Here is a 12221-nt window from a genome sequence, read left to right as displayed (position 1 = left end):
CCAAAAAGGGCTTTTGCTCAATGATTTCTTGTAAACGTGCAATATAAATGGCCATGCCTAAAGATAAATAGTACTGCACTCTTATTCACTACATAAGTCCATTATGAATATATTTACAGCTGTTATTTACACAAACTGTATACAGCTGTGTATAATCCATTAAAATATGTGCATTTTATTCACATAATTTTCAAAATGCCCAGTACTGACAGCGTGATAGCTTATTATGATGACACAAACATGCACCATATCTTAATAAAATGTTTTACATGTCAGCAATCACTTGCATTTTCTTGCGGAAATGCTTTTTAGTTAATTTTCTACTCATCAGCTTCTGGTCAATTGATTGTCCACTCCAACATGAGTAATACCAGATCTCGTATGGATCATGCGTACAGAAAAGACACTATTAATTTTCCAAGTTTGAAACGTTTCTTTGTTCATTACATGTTTCAGCTAAGACAATCTCATTTGCCACATTGATAGTGCAGAAAAAGAGGAAGATTTCAGTGGTGAGGCAGATCGATGTCACAGGCCTTCTCCATGCTGCCTGATTCACACAGAAACAACCACTGTCTCAATTTGCATTCCTCATGAGTCCAGCGTTACACTGTCACATGTTCACCCCCTGTCTCCCCTCCGTCTCCCCCCTCTGTCTCTGTCTCTCTCTCACTGAAGACAATCACAAAACCTGAATAATGTGGGGACAGACTGTAACCACAAAAATGTATCTTGCCACTGTTTTGCTTGTCATGCACTGGGTCTTGTGAATGGCCCATTTAAGCACAATTCCTGTTTCTTCTTCCCTGTGATCTTGAGGTACTTCCCTAGCCTCAGAGTATAAAAACAGGGGAGGGGAGGGGGGGAGCGGGGAGCTTTGAATGCATGGTTTAGTTGTCTGTTACTAACCCTGAAACGCTGTGTGTCCGGTGGCAGATCATGTGTGTTATGCATCCACGGATTAAATGGTTCCTCTACTTTTTGCCGCTGTTGCCCTTATTTTTAGGTACCAATAAAAATCTTATGAATGTAGAAAGTAGAGACTTGTACAGTTTTTATGTAAAGCTGATCATTGCATATACTCTTGTGTGTCTGCAACACTATAGTTAAGTGTTGTAGGTATCAATGTAATGCTTTTACTAGGAATGTAATAATGATTAGACTGATTATCATAATGTAATGTAAAAAAATAGCATATATTAGTTTAGTTACAGCTTTCAGTTTGTGATAAAGAATAATTTGAATGTGAATATCATCACATTCAGCCCTGATGACTTTACACATCAGCACTTGTGGGGGTTATATTGTAATAATGTGTCTGTCAGTAGTTTTCATCTATGTGGCTTCTTCCTGCAGTTCCACTGTTGGCCACAGCGAGGTGCTCCACACCATTCCTGTGCCTTTAATCCACTCTGAGGGAGCTGTAGCATCTGTGGATGAGCAAATTAGGCAGCTTAGGGGAGCCAGTGGTCCTACATTTGGCATTGCAAAGCTCCTTTACTGGGACATCGGTACTTAATCCTCACAGCTCTGATCATTACAGCTGATGAGAGGAGGACACCGCCATGCTGCATTGTCTCATATATGCACCCACTCCTGCTTTGAATTAACAGCAAACAACAAATCTTCACCTAAGCACAGATACGGGTCTTTCGGTTTCGGATTTTTGGTCACTAATTCCTACAATTTTAGATTAGAACTAATTTTCTGTAATCAAACACCAGCATTGTTGTAGGATGATTTTGAAACCGCTACCTAATGCTCCATATGTTTGTGTTTTATTAAAGAATAAAGATCATATCAGCTAATTAACGCAACAATCTTTCTCTTGCATAATTTGCTGTTAGCAAATTCACCTTATATCTTCATTTTTGGGTCTTTTATTTGTCATTTTAAAAATGTTACAATAGTGAAAGTCCATCGCAAATTTCCTCAGCTCATTATGGCATATTTAAATATGTTATTTTTTTCTGACCAGCAGTCCACAGGCCGATGGCATTCAGTTTCCAATCAGTAATTACTAACATTTGACTTGCTGGAACCAGGAATTACTTTTATTTGATCAACATTAGTGAGTATTTTTGAACACAAGCAACCTCTCTCCTAAAACAACAGTTCAGATAACCATAGTCATGAAGGTTTTAGAGCCGTATAACAGTTAAAAGAATAGCTCATCACTTACGAATAGAACAAGCCACAACCTTTCATTGTTAAAGTTTTTTTTTTTTTTTTGACAAACTGACCAAACAAGATATAATACATTAGATTTTATTCAACCAAATATGCTCAAAAAACTTGGCCTGAATCTACATTTTACATTACAGTTGTTATCTTTACAATTAAGAGAACATTTTTCCAAGTTTATTAAAACATTAGCTGGGTTGATCATAAAATAAACATTGTTATGAAGTCTTGAATTAGCTATAGTGTCTTTTCAGTGACCCCAGCTCTCACCCTTTTTCAGCATCACACAGGGTTATGATAATCAGGCACAGACAGCCCAATCACTGTAAGTCTATAATGCTGATCAGGGATTTGCTGAATCTGCGAGCATTTTGGATGCAGTGTAATTACAGCACAGACATGATGGAGCTGGATGAGCGCTAAATGGGGATCAGAGTGGGGCAGATCATCATGATCAGGCCGTCCACATGTTTCTGAGGCAAATCTCATTTTTGGTATCCAATCTACCATACTGTTTTATTAGCACAATGTCTGGGGTCAATTAGCTTTTAGTTCACTACATTCAAATAATTAAATCGATATAACGTAGCTGGCTTTATAATGAATTTACCCTAGGATGAAAGGAGGATTTTTTATGCTTTTGCATTTTAAAGGAGATCTCTTGTTTATTCTTTGCCTGTTGTTGCGTTTCCTCGCGGCACAGCAGAGATTGACATATAGTTAGCCTGTTCTTCATAACAAGCTACTTCGCTGTCTCTCCCTCTGCCAGAACTGTCAACCCCCTAACAAGGTGTACATATTCACAGCTGCTGCTGCAGGAGAGGAGCCCAAATGAGCAGAGTCTGGGTAAGATGAGAGGGACAAGCCAGACAACAGGTGCATAGATACATCACTGCTTATTCACTGCTACCACACTGTATGTTTCCAGCCATATAAAAGACAGCTGGGTTTGATTTATTTAGTTTTTTTTAGATCAATTACTTGTAACTGTATGGCAACTCTCACTGCTCAGACAGGCGGGAGTATGACTAAGGGTGTCTCATCCCAGTCTCACAGGCTATTCACACTTACTCTTCCCCCCGTGGTGGTAGTGTTGCATCTCTGCAGTGTATCTGTATCTGTTTGTTCATTCATATGAAAAGCATTAGTGACACGTAGATGAGTAATAGAGGCTAGTGTCTAAACAGGCCGCGGTGGGAGTCAGAAACCCTGCCACCCTTCTGCTCCTCGCCTCAAGGCACTACTCATACCCTCACCAGTCTCCCTAGTTACTCTAACACTTACATACACATACATATGCCTTCTGTGTTTGTTCAAATACCACCAGGATCCCACCTGATGCGCTGGGTGCCTCAGAGCAGATGCTGCTGTAGTTGTGGGCAGGAGAGCGGTGGTAGGCTATGGACGTCCTCATTACTGAGATGCTGTTAGGCACCGCTCCCTAGTGGGATCTGTTTAATGAAGTGGTTCTTATAATCATTCACTCCAAGACCCACATGAAACCTGTAAAAAAAGAGAAAAACAGACTGTAAAATTTCATCTAAATCCACCTGAAGCTATATTCACTTTCAGGTGAATGTGGTTTAGACACAGACATGCATGTTTACTTGGATGTAAAAATAAATGACACAACCCATTTTGTTGGTTTTCATGCACAAAACTAAACAAACTTCCAAACCAGAGCTGAGAAAGACTTTTCAGATCTTTGCTTTGACTTTGCTGTGAGAATCCTGACATATTATGGCCTGGTGGTGTTAATTGTAGAGTAGACAGATGGAGCAGGTGTGTGTGTGTGTGTACTGTATGTGTCACACTCCCCCTGTGACTTCCAGAGGTTATAACAGGTGCAACACCTGGAGTTTGTTTCCTCATTAGGATGGGCATCTCCAAGGTGATACCCAATTAGAAAAGCTGAACCTGGCTCTTAGGACTCATGAGTGGATAGAGATCAGATACATCTCATCTCTCACCAGCAAATTGCTTTCACAAATACACCACATTTGTGATGCTTATTGCAGAGGTAAGCCTGCTGCATTTCTCTCGGTTCCTTATAGAGACAAGTACATTTTCTCACACTCTGCCATGTATCTTGTCTCCCACAGCAGGCTGAACAGACATTCCACTCTGAGAGAAAATTATCATGAAGGCTGGTGCACCAACTCACCTTGCGGTGTGGTATTGAGTCTCCTTTGCGCTTGACTGTGTCCCTCTGTTCTTACAGCTATCTATCAGTTTCATAGCATGCAATCTGCATCCTTCCAGCCTCCCACCACCCGCCCACCAGTGCTGTATCTGTTCTGTTCTGCGTGCACAGACACAGTCCACACAAGCGCATTGTGTTTTTGCAGAAGTGTGTTCATGTTTCCCAGCCCCCCCCCCTACATATAAAAAGAGAGAGGGGAGCTCCTGGGTAGAGAACACCCACCGCAAAGCTGCCCTGGCAAGGGTAGGAGAGTGTGGAGGGTGCTTGCCCCCTGGCTAGATGCTACTCATAAAAGAGGGGGAATAAGGGCGGTGAGGGCGGCGGTGTGGTTGCAGGAAGGACTAAACGAAGGCAGGCGGGGAGGAGGTTGGAAGGCGTGAGGGGAGGGGGCTTCTTCATACATTTTTATGACCACATAGATAAGGTCAGTATTGTGCCATCGTTACTAGGCAACACTGCGACCCTGAGTTGGATTGAGTTGTGAAGCTGAGAAGTCAGATATTCTTATTACAACAGCCCTGCTTCGGTTCTGTTGTGTGCATTTGTTAACAAGCAGCCTGTCTCCGTGTGCCATTCTCAGAGTCAAGGCTGAAGGACTGCTTTAACTGGACGATTAACTGAGGCACTGAAATAATTAGAAGGCCATTGATTGGGTTATTACATTGTTACAGCCATGTTGGTGATATACTGATATCTGTGCCTGCTCAGATATGTGATGATGGTAATGGTGATGAAAAATGACGATGGGGTGTTTGATTATATATTTTTAATGATCCAGTTCATGTGGGGATACACTAGACTGTGGGTGTATTGATTTTTCCAGTTTTCAAGCAGAGAATGGAGGAGATGGAGACCAGGCGCATATGCAGCCGGAGTACAAATCACCAAAACCCACCCTATTCTCTCCCTCCCTTTACTTACACTCTCCACCTTCACTCCCTTTCCCTCTCCACTGCTCCTTTCTCTGTCCCCTCTTTTCCATCACCCTCTCAGCTCTCCATCCTCACTTCCTTATTTCTGCCACTCCTCCAGCAGCTTTTCATTAGTTTTTTTTTTTTTACCCCTCCTCTCTCTCCTCCTTGTGCTTGCTCTCCCGCCTCTCCTACTCTCTCCTCCCATTTCTGTCCCCTTCAGCGTCCTAGTTTAGCACGTCAAGGTTGGCTACAGATATGCTCCTCTGTGCCTTGGGGCTAACCAATGGGAAACTGGCTGGGGTTGCTGTAGCAGGCTGGGGTGTTGGTATCATGAATTGAGAGGGAGATGGGAAAAGGTTACTGTAGTGCATGTGCTGTGGTCCGTTCCGCAGAGTGGAATTGAAGTCATATATACACGGTGGCCCTGAAACGCTGCAGGGTTAACGGCACATGCCTGGAATAATACCTGAATCCTGTGATCAGAATGTTTAAGCAACAAAAAAATATTACACCTTCACTCATTTTCCAACATTACAGTTGGCTGCTTGACTTCAGTAACTTCATGAGTCACCATAGCAACAACAAACGCGTCCGAGCAAGTTCATCACTTTTTAGAGTCCCCTTGGAAACATTCTTGTGCGACTTGCAGCTTGGTTCTGTATTTGGACGTGTTTTCTCACTTTGCAGCTTTTTTTTGTCTGATTTGTGTGCATGTGTTCTCAAACGAGTAAAGATGTTTTCTAAATTTGCATGTGCTCTGTCTATTTGTCTGTGTTTTTAGAAGCTCTCCGGACCACCATATGTAGAGGTTAAAACACAGCAATGTCTTTTTCTGAAACCCTGTCATACCCATTGAGGTAATTTAAATTTGGGTTTGAACTTATGTTAGGAAATTAGATATTAAAATAACAGTTCAATTTTTGGGGAAAATAGGCTTACTTGCTTTCTTGTAACGAATTAAATGACAAGATCAATACCTTTACTTCAAGTTTGTCCATTAAATATTCAGCCAGTGCCTGAATCCAAGAACTAACTGATTGGAAACAAGGGAAAACAGTAGATTGGCTCTATTCATGGATAAAAAATGCACTTGTCACCACCTCAAAATCTCAGTAATTAGCACAGTATTTGTTTAATCCACTCAATAATAAAGTAAGTAGTGAGCTTTAGAGGTGTTGGTATGGGAATTTTTTGACCTTTGGATAGAGTCCGGTTAGCTATGTCCCCCAGTTTCCAGTCTTTGTGCCAAGTAAACTGTCCACCTCAGGTAGTTTTTAACACAAGAATTGATCTTTTCGTCGAACTATGAAAGAAAATGAATTGATTTCCTCAAATGGCAAACTATTAAAATCACAACATACATCCAAATCTCTACTAGCCATATCTGCTTTGTCTTGTGGAGGGTTGCAAGAAGCTGGAGTCCATTGGCAGATTGCAATCATTCACCATCACATTTGCACTTAAGGCCAGTTTGGAATCACAGCATTAATGTACATGCATGTCTTTGGAGCTATAGGAAGAAACTGGAGCACCCAGAGGAAGCACATGGAAAACATGCAACCTCCACACAGGAAGATCACAGCTGACCAGCAGGTTCCAACCTTGAATTTTCTAGCTTTATGGCAACAGTGCTGACCACTTTACCACCGGGATGCCTTAAATTAAGGTATGACTAAAAGTGTGACACAAGTATCTGGTACTTGAAAATTTCTGTATATGAAACCAAACTGTAAAGGTTTTATCCTTATGCTTGAATGCATACTTGATGTGGGTGGTCCCCTTAAGACAGTAATCAAACCCCTCCTCCTTACTCCTTCGCCCTTTCCACTGACCCCCACAGACAAATATCCTGTCTTTAGTATCTTATCATTAGCCCCTTTGATATGTTGACTTCTTAAACCTGATGCCTTTGCTGCAGTTGGTGCATTCCCAACTTAGAGCAGTCTTAATTTAAAGAGTGTGCATGTGTCCAAATGCTGATTGACCTGCAGGTGTCTTTTCATCCCAAGGGGACCAGTGGAGCGTAAGAGTATACCACCCTCAACTCTGTTTAGGAGCCACATCACTCTGGCCTTGGCAACATGTAACCTTATACACACTTGTATCAGGAGCCATGAGCGTGGCTTGTCTCTTATCAGTGTCATTGTCTTAGCAAACAAAGGGGATCATTATACCGGTGCTGAGAATGTTTCTATTCTGAGTTAATGGGTCGCATAGTGTAAAAGCAACCTGATCCTCCTCAGGGTGACGAAGGAGTGAGCTGAGGGCTGACATTTTGCTGATGATAGGCCAGTCTGTGTTTTGTTGTAAGAGACACTGGGCTTCACAGGAGTTGTCAAAACAAGAGGCCCCATCCTGAGGGATTACCCAGCCTGTCTGCACACACGCCAGGGACAGGGTCGGCCACAGGGACAGGGAGGGTGTGTGTGTGTGAGTGGCCTGAAGGGAGGAAGGTGCTGCATGGAAAAAGAAAAGACATAGTTGAAGGAGAGTGAGCTGTATCTTCTAATCAGTGTTAATATTTTGGATTGACAATAGTGAGATTACATGCAGAGCTGACCAAAGCGTTGTGCTTTAGTTTCGAAGAAAGAAGAAGAACTGGACTTGATTTCGCTTATGATGTAATTACTATGACCACTGAAGCGCACTGCATGTTGCTACCTGTCTGATCTCAGTTCGTTACCTTGGCTTAAGGATATCACATAATAAAGAGCATAGTGTGGATGTAGTGTTTCAAGTGTTTTTATGACACTGTGCTACGCTGCACTAATGCTCAGGAGCACTTCAGTGTAGTTAGATTTTTTCTTTTTTCAAACTCAGTTTGGACTATAATTGGCCATTACAACTATTTATTTAGAACTTTTGTTGTTGGTATTAAGAGATGCAGATTGTGGAAAAACATTGTTGGCTAAAACTAGAAGCATGTGCTTTCTTCAGCTGTCTAAAACTTACATTTGGAGTTATCTCAGGTGGTTGTCTTTGAGCTAAATTGACAGTAAACATAAAAAAGGAGTTTGGTGGAAATCCCTGCAGTTGTTGCAGAAGAATTGTTAAGTAAATTGTTATCATAAGCAAGGGTCAAAGGCCAAAAAATATTGGAATTCGAGCTGTGGACACTATCTTCGTACAGATTATGCGACTATGTGATGTTTGTGTTTTGTCTTTTTTTTGTTTCTAATTTCCAGGAGGGCATTTTTATGTATATGTTGTGGTTTTGGCAGTGGTTGCCAAAATGTGGGTAGTAAGACATGGAGGAGGAGGTCACAAGATTACAAATACATTTTTAAAATGATTAGCAATAGCATATTCAGTCATCATTGTTCCAAAAGATAGAAATGGTAGTTCACCTTTATCTTTTCAATTTCAAAGTTTACTGGTCCAACGTACTGCATCTTTACTTAGTACTACAGTTTATACAAGAAGAATGCTTTAAATGAAGTGTTCTGGTAAATTAATACAAAATAATAGAATGGTTGTAAGGCTGTTGTGTTCTTACGTTATGCCATATTTGGTCTTTTAATGTATGTGTGCGACTGATGTTATTTTGGGGGTCAGGAGCTGAAGCGTTTGGGAGCCCCTGCAGTAAGATACAACAATAGTGCTGGTACTTCTATCTTTAAATTGTACACCCTACACTGATGTACTGTTGAGGATAGTACTGAATAATTACTGAGTTACAGTTTTCAACTTAGGTGGGGACACGTCACAAATCGCAATGTTATGATCTTATCATGTGCTAAAATCCTTTTCTTTCCTCATCTGCTTTCATTTGTCTATATCTTCCTCCTTTTTTACCATCAAATTTTTAAAAGAAATAATTATAAGATCATGTCTTTTTTTGACTCCAAAACATACCACATTATATATTTTGGAAGCTCATATATAGACATCAGAAACTTTTATAACAAATGATTAACCGACTGAGACAGCTCATATTATATTTCTTACTGTGTGGGATGAATTATAATAACACAACTACCACTTGTATAACTGCTAGCACAATTCTGATTAATATCTTTCATCTAATTTTATCATCCACGATGAAGTTGGCAGTAAGATAAAGAGCACCAACAGATCCCATGCCAGTGTTAGTATTACAGTCAGAGGAGTCACGACCTTGGCTGTGCAGCGTTCGTGAATTGTCTCATATGTGCTCCACTTCTTTCCTTGTATCCACGCGCAGATATGGTGGCGAATGCAAACACACCCACAGACAGACATGCATGCATGGTCAAACAGCAAGGCCAAGGCTGTCTGCAGCCGCCCAGGGGCCTCATTGTCACATTCACTTACCACTGTTTAGGCATCATACTGGGGGGCTAAAATGAACTCCTCCTTTTTCTTCTCCCTACCAACGCAGAAAACTCAAACCCCACCAAAAAAAAAAACAACAACAACCCTCTGTTCATATTCAAAACACAGCTGTGATGAAAGTATATCATGCTATGTAGCTGTTGTACTTACATGTTTCTTTCCATGTATCAGGCAAATAATTTGCACATCCTGAACACTCAAAGTATTTTTATTGTTTCTGATGTCTCACAGTTCCTTGATTACACTTGCTTCTTATTTGTCTTGTAATATTTAGGGTCCACTGACTTGCAACATTGTTTTTATTTTTTAAATCTATAAAAAAAAAAGTGATAACCTACTTGGAAATAAAACTGTTTCTGATTCTGATATAATAGAAAACTGTAATAACCATAATGACACGCTTGCATATTGTCATGCTGATTTACAGATTATGCCAAATTAATTATAAGCAAATTATATATAACTTTAAATCGTTTTTTCCCCCTATGATTCAGTGACATGATTGGATTGTGGATGTGCAATCTGAATAGTGTTTATAATGCTATTTTACTGTCAGTGTTCCTCCAAACGCCACCAAACTGAATAATGTCATAATGATATACTGAATGAGTTTCAGCATGTCAAAATAATTTGCATTAGCCCTTTAAAGACAACCATATTGGTTTTACAGCTAGAAAACATGTGTGCCTCGTCTACAGGCCTGAATATAACCTATTAGGTTTTACCACCGAATACCTCAGCCCACTGGCCACAAGGTCAGGGCTCTTGTCTCCACAGTGAAAATCAAGGTATTGTCTTTCACATCACAAGTAGTTGGTTCAGTTGTACAGCTGTTCGCCTGGTGTAAGCAATAGACACCAGCACCTGTTCGCCATAAGGATGGAAGAGCCTGTGTGCCACCAGCTGAAACATTCAATCTCTTTCTATGTCCACTGTCAGCTAAATGTGATCTTTCTATCTGCAAAATTACTTTTTCTCTTTTTGTATCTGTGATGCTTTTTTGTTGTTGTTCTTGTTATTTATTATGTCTCGGGGATCCCTGTATGTGTATTCGATTGCACCTTTGTGCATGTGGTATTAAAAGCTTCCCTCACAGCTTTTTTATTTTTAAAAACAGAGGAGAGGGAGGCAATTATTTTTTAATTATGGTTTTTAAAGTGAAAGGGTGATTAACCTGTGCTAACCAAATATTATCATCTATATAGGGATCAAATGTGGCTTATAAAGTGTCGTAATTATTCAAACCAATATTGATTTAGAACATAATAATACTGTATACTATATAATGATACTAATAAAACCTCTATACTTTGCTCAAACATGATATATGTCATTTGGCTGTTGTTAAGGTCATTTGGTCAGTGTTGATGTTACTCTGTGTTTGTTTGCTGTCAAACACAGATTGTGAAACTGTGCTTATACTGGGAGTCTCCCACGTATAGAGTGTGTGTACAGTGGTGTGAGGGTGTATATACTGTACACACAATACATAGCCCCCTCGGAAATGTTACCCTGGCCCATGTGCTGGGGCGAAACACTCCTCTTATCTGCTTAAATGACACCACGCATTAGTTTTCACATCCCATGCAAACACATTTAACCTTTTGTATTTGCATTACTTTATTTATTCATTTCTTTTTTCAATTTTTTAATTTCGGCTTCTCATAAAATCCTGTTTGCTGAGCTAGATTATGCCAATGCTTCATTTCCCCTAAAATGTCAGATGGCACCCTCTAATGCCACGGATCCTTCTCTCAATCCCTTGAACCTACAGTCAGATTTTTTTTTTCCCTTCCTCTTTGAGGATTGTTTGTCTTTGCAGGTTGAGAATGTCACCCAAAAAAAAAACTTCTTTCTCTTGCATCGCTGAAGGGTGGACCAAGGAAAGCTACATGCACTTTTGGTCTGTTTGATCACCCTTATGGCTTTGCCGTTGGCATCACAAACACACACACAGTCCTTGAACTTTACAGAAAAAGTAAAAGAAAACAGATGCCCCTGAGCTACTATCACTTCCCCCTGTAAAATGTCTCATTGGAAGAAGAAGATGAAGACTTTGTTATGTAAAGTGCAATATTCAACCAAATACAAGTACAACACGATGCTAAGAATGGCATCGTGCACCTGGAAAGGAAAGACAAAGCTAAATTTGCAGCCCGGCTGGTGTTGCAAATGATCATATCTCACAGTCTGCAGCAGCTAATGAACTAACTTGCTCATCCATGCCAAGAATTTCGAGCTGAAACACCAGTACAGTCCTCCTAATCCACTTTAAATGACAGGCAGGATCTCTGACCCACTGCCCTGATTCACTACTGTTTTCTCCTTAGCACCACAGAGACTTAAACTTGTTTTGGTTTATCTTACAGCTTAGGCAAAAAAAAAAAAAAAAAAAGTAAGTAACATTATCCTCTTACTCAATTAAACATAAATCTTGGAGTAGCAGTAGCTCAAAAAGCAGACACTGGTGATGAAAGAACAATTTCATTCAGGCAATTGCTGAATAAATCAAACAGAAGTTAATATATATATATATATGTATGTATATATATATATATATATATACACCAGGGAGTAGCAGTAGCTCAAAAAGCAGACACTGGTGA

The sequence above is a fragment of the Stegastes partitus genome, unplaced genomic scaffold (genome assembly GCF_000690725.1).
Source record: "Stegastes partitus isolate 25-593 unplaced genomic scaffold, Stegastes_partitus-1.0.2 Scaffold62, whole genome shotgun sequence".
NCBI classification, from domain to species: Eukaryota; Metazoa; Chordata; class Actinopteri; family Pomacentridae; genus Stegastes; species Stegastes partitus.
The sequence above is the reverse complement of the archived record's forward strand: the minus strand, read 5'-3'. Positions refer to the sequence as shown.